The sequence below is a fragment of the Ovis canadensis genome, chromosome X, assembly GCF_042477335.2.
Source record: "Ovis canadensis isolate MfBH-ARS-UI-01 breed Bighorn chromosome X, ARS-UI_OviCan_v2, whole genome shotgun sequence".
Classification (NCBI taxonomy): Eukaryota; Metazoa; Chordata; class Mammalia; order Artiodactyla; family Bovidae; genus Ovis; species Ovis canadensis.
This window is the reverse complement of record NC_091727.1, coordinates 85,344,930-85,356,705: the sequence shown is the minus strand read 5'-3', so window position 1 is coordinate 85,356,705 and position 11,776 is coordinate 85,344,930.

Here is an 11,776-nt window from a genome sequence, read left to right as displayed (position 1 = left end):
AAGAAGCACAAGCTGGAATCAAGATTGCCGGGAGAAATATCAATAACCTCACATATGCAGATGACACCACTCTCATGGCAGAAAGTGAAGAGGAACTAAAGATCCTCTTGATGAAAGTGAAAGAGGAGAGTGAAAAAGTTGGCTTAAGTTCAACATTCAGAAAACGAAGATCATGGCATCTGGTCCCATCACTTCATGGGAAATAGATGGGGAAACAGTGGAAACAGTGTCAGACTTTATTTTGGGGGGCTCCAAAATCACTGCAGATGATGACTTCAGCCATGAAATTAAAAGACACTTACTCCTTGGAAGAAAAGTTATGACCAACCTAGATAGCATATTCAAAAGCAGTGACATTACTTTGCTGACTAAGGTTTGTCTTGTCAAGGCTCTGGTTTTTCCTGTGGTCATGTATGGATGTGAGAGTTAGACTGTGAAGAAGGCTGAGCACCGAAGAATTGATGCTTTTGAACTGTGGTGTTGGAGAAGACTCTTGAGAGTCCCTTGGACTGTAAGGAGATCCAACCAGTCCATTCTGAAGGAGATCAGCCCTGGGATTTCTTTGGAAGGAATGATGCTAAAGCTGAGACTCCAGTACTTTGGCCACCTCATGTGAAGAGTTGTCTCATTGGAAAAGACTCTGATGCTTGGAGGGATTGGGGGCAGGAAGAGAAGGGGACGACAGAGGATGAGGTGGCTGGATGGCATCACTGACTCGATGGACGTGAGTCTGAGTGAACTCCCGGAGTTGGTGATGGAGAGGGAGGCCTGGCGTGCTGCGATTCATGGGGTCGGAAAGAGTCGGACACGACTGAGCAACTGAACTGAACTGAACTGAACTGAACTGAGTGGGCATTATCATTTGAGCGTTTTACTTGTCTACTTTTAATTCAGTTCCCTCTCATCTTCACTGGACTCTGGGAAAAACTAAATTTATCAAAGAATTAACCATGCCACATGGTTATTAAACCCAAACTAAGAGTGTGCAACTCTAGCTGTATTGAATGTGCCCTGAAGGGTAAGGCAAACATCATGGTTTAAGTATCCATTCTCAGATCTTGGGTTTTCAAGAGCATTAATTAAGAAGTACAGGACCCTGTGGATTCCCTTTATGACCTGGAATTCCAGCTATGCTCCTTTGTGCAAAGATCAAGAATTTAAATGATGCAGTGAATGGAGAGAAACATCTTACCTGAAGAGTCTTATCCATCAACAAATGTTATTGGCTCAACCTTAACAATATTCCCATTACTATTCTCTTCATCCTAGACCCCTGCACCATGAATTCTCACCTGGACTTTGTAATAGTCTTCTAACCAGTATCACTGTCTCTGCTCTTTCTTGATTCCAGGTTAATTTTAACACTGTAGCTTGGGTGATTCTTTAAAAAAATTAAGTCAGATCAGGTCAGCTCATTTCCCTGTTCAAGAGCCCTCAGACTCAGAGGGATAGACAAAGACCTTACAAATGACTAAGTGAACGTACGTGATCTGGCTCCCTTCTGCCTCTCTTACCTCTCTCTATTTATTCATCCTAGAGTTCAACTGAATTCAGCCACTCTGATCTCCATTCCACACTTCATCAACATCAGGCATGCTTCTGCCTCACGGGTTTTGTACTTCCTGTTCCCTGTGCCTGGAGCAGACTTTCCCTGAAGAGTTAGAAAGCTCACTTCCTCACCTCCTCCAGGTTCCTCATCAGTGAGTTCATCTCTGAGCTCTCAGTCTTAAAAGGCCCTCTCCCAGTTCTCAGATACTCCTTAATTTCATTTTGCTTTCTTTCTCTCAGTAGCATCTAGCATAGGTTCTGGCACACAGGGAATCTCACTTTGTATCCCTTGAAAGTCAACATTAATGATCTTGTTAGAAAAACAAACCCATATCAGAGAAACAATGAAAATCTGTGCATGATGATGTTGAGATGCTAAGGTAGTCTTTGAATTTCATATCGTTCAAAGCAGTGGGACCACTGGACCTGCTTTGGCACCACTCCTGCTCTCCAGCCAAAGCCAGGGAAAGCCTGTTCTGAGTTTGTATACCCAGAGACAGTGGTGTATCTCTGTTAAAGATGTAATATTATAAATCATATGTAGATCCAATATTTAAATAAAATTGGCCACTTAGTCATTCTTGAAACTCCAAATATGTGATTCTACATCCAAACCATTCAAGTTAGTATAGCCAGAGATAGCTAGACATTTTCTTCTTTTTTTTTTTTTTTTAGTTTTTAAATTTTAATTGGAGGCTAATTACTTTACAATATTGTATTGGTTTTGCCATACATCAACATGAATCCCCATCCTGAACCCCACCCTCCCTCCCCGTACCATCCCTCTGGGTTATCTCAGTGCACCAGCCCCAAGCATCCAGTATCTTGCATTGGACCTGGACTGGCGATTCGTTTTATATATGATATTATACATGTTTCAATGCCATTCTCCCAAATCATCCCACCTTCTCCCTCTCCCACAGATTCAAAAAGACTGTTCTATACATCTGTGTCTCTTTTGCTGTCTTGCATACAGGGTTATCGTTACCATCTTTCTAAATTCCATATATACGCGTTAGTATGCTGTATTGGTGTTTTTCTTTCTGGCTTACTTCACTCTGTATAGTAGGCTCCAGTTTGACATTTTCATTCTGGTTTTCCTTAGCTGTCATTCTCAGCTAGCTGAGTCACGTTTCCAGTCATTCCACTTGTCTCCAGGTCTTGGGTACAGTTACCTCTTCTATTCAATGTTAAAAGGGCTGTATATGGGAAAGAATCATATGTATATTCTATTTTATATGAACAGAATGTCAGAATATTCACAAGATCAGAAGAAGACAAAACTTGTAGCAGTAGGTCTTCATGTCAATTCACCTCATGCTCAACTCAGGTGAGCCACCTGATGGCCAGCCACCCTCTCCCCATGGCATTTGGTTGTGTCTGACTATTACAGTGAGAGGGGCACAGAACTATTGAAGAGACCATGGAAAATTGTTTTCATTTCAAAGCTTTTAAAATCTTTGTGGAAGCCTCTTTTTCTGAGAGTCAGCTTAGGAAAGGTGTTTTTGCTGGACGCCAATTGTAATGATAGATGTTTTGCCAATAAAATCACCTGTATTTCTGTCACTTGAGTTGTCTCACTATTCAATTACATTATTCTAGGGGTCTAGGGTCCTCAATAGCAGGACTGGTCTTTGAAGTCATTGCATTCTCCCTGTTCTGAGTGACCCCAACACTTTTTTTATACATTTCCTTCTTTGGGGATTCATCTGTCTCTTAGCAACCTACAAGACAATGAATACCTTGAGGGCCACTGTAGTGCCATCTTCCTCTTTGTGTTCCCCACAAACACAGTGCTGGATTGTTATTAAATGCTCTGTGGCAAATATGTGATAGGCTGGAATGGTGCAAATCTTCACTTTGAGAAGGAGTAAACAGTCTGAAAGGGGAGACAAATGTTTCCCCTGGTCTCATCAATGTTTTCCTCTGAGGCTCAGAGCTAGAGCAGGAGGGACAGTGTACTTTGTTCATACAAGCAAGAGGAGTTCTATAGATGGTGTTATGGGCTTAGTTGAGCATCCCCCCATTCATATGTTGAAGCTCTAACCCATCAATGCCTTAGAATGTGGCTGGATTTGGAGATAGAGCCTTTACAGAGATCGTTAAGGTGAAATGAGGCCATATGGATGTGCCCTAATCCAATGTGACCTGTGTCCTTATGAAGAAAGATACATAGATAGGTGCAGAAGGAAGACCATGTGAGAACTGAGAAGAGAGCATCTCCAAGTCAAGGAGAGAGGCCTCAGGTGAGTGAACCCACCAACAGACACCTCCATCTCAGACTTCTGGCCTAGCAAACTATGAAAAAATAAATTAAAAAAAATAGAACTATAGTTGATTTATAATATTGTGTTAGTTTCAGGTATACAACAAAGTGATTCAGAGTCAGTGATATATATGCATATACATATATATATGAAGATTATTTTCCATTATAAGTTATTACAAGATATTGCATATACTTCCATGTGCTATACAGTAAATCCTCATTGTTTTAAATTTCTGTTCTTTAAACCTCTCAATCTCAGGTACTTTGTTATGGAAGCCCTGACAAACTAATACAGATGGCTTCTGGAGAGCATTGAAGAGTTACCTTTTTGTCCAAATACAAAGTCAGGTCACATCTAGGTTTCTGAGATGCCAGAGTCACCATATTGGACTTAGTCAACAATGCTGTTGACTTTTTCAAGACTTCCCTCTGCACATTTCTGTGCCAACTCAGATTTTCCACGTGGGCTTGATTCTCTTCACCATTTACTTATTTTATATCTATTGTATGTGTTGGTACCAGAAGCCATACAAGACTGGCATTAATCCATAGTGGCCTTCTTGGCTCTCTGCTTGAAGGTACCGAAGGACTCTTGACCTCCTCAGTCCGGGGCCATGCATCTCCCATCATTCCCAGCTAGTTTTGGAGGCCCCAGATTGTTAGGATTCTGAGGAAAGTAGAGGATACTGAACCTGCACAAGCTGCAAGTGAAAGAGAAGCCCTGGAGAGCACTCAGTGTGACCCTTCACTGCTCACTAAGAGGGACCAATATTGCCCCTCTCAGGGACCTCTTGCCTTCATCTCTACTCATGGTTCTTCCCTCTCAGACCACCTAGGATATGATTAATTTGGTTCTAGAGTTAGCTCCTGATTATTCAGTGGGGGAGGAATGCCTTCTTCTGTAGGTTATTATCTGTTTGTTTTGCCTTCTCCATTTATTCCACTGGCAGCATCCAGAGCCACTCTCCACTCCAGGCCAAAAAAGAAAACTTCAGGCACTCTATTCCACTTGACTGGAACCTCACAATATTTAATGATTCAAATGTTCTTGTTTCCCACGCGCATGGATAATCAGGAGTTAGCTCAATATTCTATTCAAGATGGGATTACTCATCAACATTTCTAATTCTAAGGTGAATAGAAGCTGCAGAAAATGGTATTTGCTACAGAACTTGAGCTTGCTCCTATGGGCACTGCCATATTTTATTATGTTGACTATCTGGTAGAAACTCAATTTTAAAAGTACACACTTCTTTGTCTTCTTTAGTAGACAATATTAAATGGGCCTTAATGCTTTCTTTGTGACTCACAGTCATCCTATGAGAATCACTTATTCTTTATAATATTATGCTATATTTGCTTCTGCACAAAATAATCCTAGATTATTACTGTACTTTTGAATAATTGCTCACTTCTAGTTTTTTTTGTGTTTTTTGTTTTGTTTTGTTTTGTTTCCCCTCTTTGTCATAGTTTGGCTATTATTTTTTCTTGCTTTTCTTATTGTGCCTGTGGTTTGGGGCTGTCTTTTGACATCTCTTCTGATTTATTTTATCTTTACACTAGCAGTGAAATTAATCTATTTCTGGTTCTAAATAAAATAAATGTTCATTTTAGAAAATAGGAATAATACAGAGAAGTGTAAATAACAAAATAAAAATTATATACAAATGTATAATCTATCTACATATAAATTACATATAATTTACTTACATTAACAACTTTTTTCCAGTGAGATACTAAACCTGGTACATTGTAATCTGATTTATTCACTCAGTAATTCTGTGAATGTCTTTCCTATCAATACAGACATATCTTAGATCTTTAAAATAACTTCAGAATATTTCTTTGTGTCATTGTATCATAAATATAGTCAAATTACTGATCACTTAATTAACAATTAAATCATTTAGAAAGCAGTCTCTTACACATGAGGCTGCGATATGTAGTCTGTATGTAATCTTTGCTCATTTTTCCTATAATTTCTATGGGACAAATTCTTAGGAGTGTGATCAACTGGATTAAAAAGTTATGCATATTTTATATTTTGATACATATTAATTACAGATATCCATCCAGAAAGATTGCACCAACTTATGCAACCATATAGAGTAAGCCTATTACCTCTCTTAATGCAATGCAATATTAATCTTTTTTATTCTTTTGTTCTTGTTCATCACTTAGTCCTGTCCGACTGTTTGTGACCCCATGAACCACAGCACTTCAGGCCTCCCTGTCCATCATCAACTCCCGGAGTTTACCCAAACTCATGTCTATTGAGTTGATGATGCCATCCAACCATCTCATCCTCTGTCGTCCCCTTCTCTTCCTGCCTTCAATCTTTCCCAGCATCAGGGTCCTTTCCAACGACTCAGTTCTTTCCATCAGGTGGCCAAAGTATTGGAGTTTCAGCTTTAGCATCACTCCTTCCAGTGAACACCCAGGACTGATTTCCTTTAGGATGGACTGATAAGATCTCCTTGCAGTCCAAGGGACTCTCAAGAGTTTTCTCCAACACCACAGTTCAAAAGCATCAATTCTTCAGTGCTCAGCTTTCTTCAGAGTCCAAATCTCACATCCATACATGACCACTGGAAAAACAATAGCCTTGACTAGACGGACATTGTTGGCGAAGTAATGTCTCTGCTCTTCAATATGCTATCTAGGTTGGTCATAACTTTTCTTCCAAGGAGTAAGGGTCTTTTAATTTCATGGCTAAAATCGCCATCTGCAGTGATTTTGGAGCCCCCCAAAATAAAGTCTGACACTGTTTCCCCATCTATTTCCCATGAAGTGATGGGACCAGATGCCATGATCTTCGTTTTCTGAATGTTGAGCTTTAAGCCAACTTTTTCACTTGCCTCTTTCACTTTCATCAAGAGGCTTTTTAGTTTCTCTTCACTTTCTGCCATAAGGGTGGTGTCATCTGTATATCTGAGGTTACTGATATTTTTCCCGGAAATCTTGATTCCAACTTGTGCTTCTTCCAGCCCAAGGTTTCTCATGATGTACTCTGCATATAAGTTAAATAAGCAGGGTGACAATATATAGCCCTGACATACTCCTTTTCCTATTTGGAACCAGTCTGTTGTTCCATGTCCAGTTCTAACTGTTGCTTCCTGACCTGCATATAGGTTTCTCAACAGGCAGGTCAGGTGGTTTGGTATTCCCATCTCGTTCAGAATTTTCCACAGTTTATTGTGATCCACATAGTCAAAGGCTTTGTCATAGTCAATAAATCAGAAATAGATGTTTTTCTGAAACTCTCTTGCTTTTTTGATGATCCATCGGATGTTGGCAATTTGATCTCTGGTTCCTCTGCCTTTTCTAAAACCAGCTTGAACATCTGGAAGTTCACGGTTCACGTATTGCTGAAGCCTGGCTTGGAGAATTTTGAGCATTACTTTGCTAGCGTGTGACCAAACTATGGTGGAGGTAAGGAAAATTATGGGGGCTTCCCTGGTGGCTCAGAGGTTAAAGCATCTGCCTCCAATGCGGGAGACCCATGTTTGACCCCTGGGTTGGGAAGATCCCCTGGAGAAGGAAATGGCAACCCGCTCCAATATTCTTGCCTGGAGAATCCCATGGACGGAGGAGCCTGGCGGGCTACCGTCCATGGGGTCGCAAAGATGCAGAGACGACTGAGGACTTCACTCACTCACTCAAGGAAGATTATGGTGACCTCTGTCAAAAGATCCTATGCATGCACTGCTACACTCAGTGCCCCCAACCCTGCAGCAGGCCACCACCAACCCACGCCTCAGCTTGAGACTCTTGGATACTCATAGGCAAGTCTGGGTCAGTCTCTTGTGGGGTCACTGCTCCTTTCTCCTGGGTCCTGGTGCACAAGGTTCTGTTTGTGCCCTCCAAGAGTATTCCCAGCCCTGTGCAAGTTCTGGCAGTTCTACAGTGGGGTTAATTGTGACCTCCTCCAAGAAGGCTTATGCCATACCCAAGTCTGCTGCACCCAAATCCCCTGTCCCTATCGCAGTCCATTGCTGACCCTTACCTCCACAGGAGATGCTCAACACTCTTCTATCTCAGCCTTGGTGGGGTACCTGGGTCCTGGTGTGCACAAGGTTTGTTTGAGCCCTTTTAGTGTCTCCAGCAGGAATGGAGTTTGATTCTAAATGTGAATTTGCCCCTCCTACCATCTTGCTGAGGCTTCTCTTTTGCCCTTGGTCGTGAGGTATCTCCTCACAGCCACTCCAGCGCCTACTGTCTTACTGGGGTTTCTCTGACCTTGGAAGTGGGGTATCTCCTCTCTGCTGCCGCTTGCCACTCCAGTGATATATTCAGGGTTACTTTCCGTTAGAATTGACTGGTTTGATCTCCTCGCCATCCAAGGGACTCTCAAGAGTCTTCTCCAGTACCACAGTTGAAAAGAATCAGTCCTTCAGCATTCAGCCTTCTTTATTGTCCAATTATGATGAGGGTGTCGGAGAAGGCAATGGCACCCCACTCCAGTACTCTTGCCTGCAAAACCCCATGGACGGAGGAGCCTGGTAGGCTGCAGTCCATGGGGTCGCTAAGAGTTGGACACAACTGAGCGACTTCACTTTCATTTTTCACTTTCATGCATTGGAGAAGAAAATGGCAACCCACTCCAGTATTCTTGCCTGGAGAATCCCAGGGACGGGAGATCCTGGTGGGCTGCTGTCTATGGGGTCACACAGAGTCGGACACGACTGAAGTGACTTAGCAGCAGCAGCAGCAGCAGCAAACAACAATATGGTAAAGCAGCTGTAACCTGGACTATTACTTGGTGAAGCCTGTGACAACATACAGTCATTGTCTAGAATCCACCTAGTTTCTTTGAGGATCAGATTGACGAATTAAATGGAGATATAATGTGGACTTTCTTGAGATCTAGAAGGGTGGCACTAGTTTCTCCCATTTGGTTTGTGATATTGTTTTTGCTTTAATGTCTTGACTGGGGAAGGGTATTTTCAGAGGTATCCTCTTCACCTTACCCACTAGTAGCTCTTACTACACAGATCAAAGGCTCATTGTGGAAGTTACCCAACTTCCAGGTATATCAAATCTGATTATGCACAATAGGACTGGCAAGATGATCATTCAATGAGTCTGTGGACCTAGTCCTCCCCCTGTGAACTGTACTCTAACTAAGATTTAATTTATTACTTGGTCTCCATAAACCCCTATTCTAACTGGGAAGTCTAATGATACTTTAGTCCTCTGGTACAATGTTAATTCAGATCTAAGTCCAATAGTCCTAGAAATGTGCTGATATTCCCCTCCCTCCCAAGTAGGCAATCATCTGAGTAAATGGCTGGAAAACCCTTTGGCAAAGGGGTGAGGATATAACCATAGTATATACTTTTCATGGAATTGCATAGTACTTCCTCTTAGATACCTGGAAATCTATCCAGTCAATGGGTTCCAGTCCTGAAGGGTTGGTTCAGGGGCAAGAACTGAACAAAGTACCAAGACTTTTTTTATCTGGGCAATCACACTCAACTTTCTGTTACTACAGTCTTATCTCTGATCATGGATTTTCAGTAGCACTCACTGACTCTTCATCTATTTTTGCTTATTCTGTTAACCATCTCTACAACTTCCTGTTGATCAAGCTCCCTTGGCTGTCCCTCCAACCTTGCTGGCTAAGATAATTTCAGACTCTGACTTCTGGTGATTAAGCACTGCCATATGGTCCCCATTGCTTCAAGGCACCATCATTCTTGTTGCTATCAGCCATCCAAGCAGTCTTTACACCAGGGCTCCCCTTAAGTCAGTGAGACTTCATCAAACCTATTCTGCCATTCAAGGGTCTTCCTTCTATTTTTCCTTGCTTCTCCCTTTCCTTTTGGATGTCTGACCTCATTCCCACATGAAGGTTTCCCAGGTTACTCTTGCTCCTTCTTCTTCGTTTTTCACAAAACTTCGGCCAACAAATCTCTTGCTCTTCTAATCCCACTTTGGCATCTGGGTCCCAGACAACCTAAACTGACCCAGTTGATACCATGAACAATCTCATGTATAAAATAGATAGCTGGTGGGAAGTTGCTGTGCAGCACAGGGAGTTCAGCTCAGTGCTCTGTGATGACCTAGAGGGCTGGGATGGGAGGTGCGAGGGAGGTCTAAGAGGGAGGGGAGCTATGTATACATATAACTGATTCACATTGGTTTTTGTTTGTTTGTTTTAATTAATTTGGCTGCATCAGGTCTTCGTTGCAGCATATGGGATCTGTGTTGTGTCCTGTGGGGTCTTCTGTTGTGGTGCATGGATTCTCTAGTTGTGTCCCACGGGCTCTCTGGCTGTTGCACATGGGCTCTGGAGCCTGAAGACTCAGTAGTTGTGATGTGTGGGCTTAGCTGCTCTGCAGTATGTGGGATCTTATTTCCCCAACCAGGGATCAAACCTGTGTCCCCTGCATTGCAAGGCAGATTCTTAACCACTGGACCACCAGGGAAGTCCCTGATTCACATTGTTGTACAGTAGACACTAACACAATATTGTAAAGCAACTACACTCCAAAAAAAAAAAAAAAAAAAGATGGTGTTCTGGGATCACTCATCACCTGGCTGTCAAGGAGCAACCTAACCTGAGTTTGGGACACAGTGTAACGTCAAATAAAGCATTCTTATGCTAGTATTTATGTGTTATTTTTCTAAAATTCACAATTGATTGATATCTTGGTTTTTCATTTTCTTAATTTGGCAACCCTACCACAATGACAGGGTTGAGGTTTTATGTAGGCATAACAGCATAGTCACCAACTTACTAAGGCTGATTTAGCTATTGATCATGCTAAACAGAGATCAATTTCAAGTCCCAATATATGACCATTCTTGAAGAGAATTGACAAGTGATTTGGGGACAAGTTGACTACAGTGAGTCATTTCAGACTTGCATGGGGCAATGATGCCTCTCAATTGCAATCAGCACATTATGGATATGGGTTTGCCTTTCTTTTCTGGAGAATCTCAGACATCTCCATTAGTCAAGAGCACTGAGACAGGATTATATATAACTTGAAATGGACCCAGAGATCCACTTTGTGGCCACAGGAGTCCAACATTGGGCACATGGCTGGGATGTTATTACATACCACAACATCGTAAAATGATGAAATGGTGTGTTGAAAGCACAACTAAAGTTTCAGCTTGTAGATGATACCTTGAGAGGGTGGGGTGTTACCCACCAGGAAACATTATATATCCTAAATCAATGACCATTATAAAGGAGATATAGAGGTTTGGGAACTAAGGAGTAGGAATAGAAGTCATCACTCCCAGTGATCCACTGGAGGAATTTGTACTTTTATCCTCATAATTCTGGGTTCTACAGGTTTAGTTCTTGGCTCCCAGATTGTGCCTTCACCAGAGGACAATAAATTAAATTTTAATTAAATTTTTATTCATGGCTAGTGCCCAGTCACTTTTGGCACCAAATCGCAAGTCTTCCTGATGGTGGAAATTGACCTTAATAATTGGGAGAAGATAAAGGCACTGCATACAATGGGGACAGGCAAGAACAGGTTTGATGTCTAGGTGACCCAGTTAGGTATCCCTTAGAAATGACAAACAAGTCCTCCAGCTCATGGCTTGAGATGAGCAAGGTGTCCAGATCTCAGACCCTTCAAGGACAAGGCATAGTCACTCAACCAGGTAAGCCACCTAGACCAGGAGAGATACTAGCTGAGAGTGAGAGGAAATCCAGAATTGAAGTGTAACATAGACATGATGTTTATCAGTTAAGGTCCTAAGACCAGCTCCAGTGGGAGGTGCTAGAGTGTTTCACTGATCTTTTAAGTTTTCCTCAGGAAAAGAAACTCAACGTAGGTGAATTACTCCAGATTTTATTTATCTGAAGCAAATGAGCCTGAACAAAGTGAGGAATGAACTATGGAGGATGCTGTGGTATGTTACCAAGGCCTTCCACATCCCTACCTCTTTCACCCTGAAGCTCTTGTTTCTCCAACTGCTGAGATTGTTGGA